Here is an 847-nt window from a genome sequence, read left to right as displayed (position 1 = left end):
TATGTTTTTTGCCAGGTCCCGAGGAGCTGGGGTTGGGTTGATGAACTGAAATTCCTCACTCCTGTGAAGACACGGTGAGCTGTGCGGTGAGTTCAGGGGGTGCAGTATAGGGAGGAAGAGCCTGTGATTCAGGTGTGTGGATTAGAGGCAGAGAGAGGGGAACAGTGTAGGTCTAGTGAGCTGGGTGTCATGAGGCCAGGACTATGGATGTGGGTCAGTGAGGGGGCAGGAGGAGATGTGGAGATGAGGGTGGGAGATGGAGGCAGAGGAGGGAAGGGGGAGGGGGCGGGGAGATGGAGTAGGAAACAGGATCCACCCAGTGGTTCTCAAGGGGCACGCAGGGGGTGTCAGGAGGGAGGAGACTGTGCTGAAGAGCTGGGGATGTGGACTACAGAGCTTGTGTCCACGTCCACCTGCCCTCTTGCTACAATGCACAGCTTACCTTCCCCACCTGCAGCCTGAAGAGTTCACAGCCAAGTTAGAGTGTGGGGAGGATGGAGTGTCTGCATGCGTGCTGAATGTGGGCATGAGTGAAGGAGAAAGCACCGAGCCCTGGGATGCCCATCATACCTGCTCAAGGTGACCTTGATGTCCTGGAAGAGAAAGAGAGCACAGCCTCAGAACTGCCTGCACCAAGACGGGGTTCGGACCCTGCTGGCAGTGAGGTTCAGGGAGAGGGGTGTGTATATCCCAATATCTCTCTCTTTCTCTTTCTCTTTCTCTTTCTCTTTCTCTTTCTCTGTCTCTGTCTCCATGCACCCTCTCATCTTGGAAAGCTGCTACAAAAGCACCTGATTAGGCAGTGGTTAGACCTCTAGGGGAACTGAGTAAGGAGAGCAGAGGGCCG

The 847-nt window shown here is 55.1% G+C and overlaps 1 pseudogene; it reads right to left on the bottom strand.

Annotated features, from left to right (window-relative positions):
* The window catches only part of LOC103745761, a 14,235-nt pseudogene that overhangs the window by 8,218 nt on the left and 5,170 nt on the right, over positions 1-847 (bottom strand).

Source organism: Nannospalax galili, unplaced genomic scaffold, assembly GCF_000622305.1.
Source record: "Nannospalax galili isolate Female #2095 unplaced genomic scaffold, S.galili_v1.0 scaffold1884, whole genome shotgun sequence".
Lineage (NCBI taxonomy): Eukaryota > Metazoa > Chordata > Mammalia > Rodentia > Spalacidae > Nannospalax > Nannospalax galili.
Note: the sequence above shows the minus strand (reverse complement) of the source record. Positions and strands in the feature narration are given on the sequence as shown.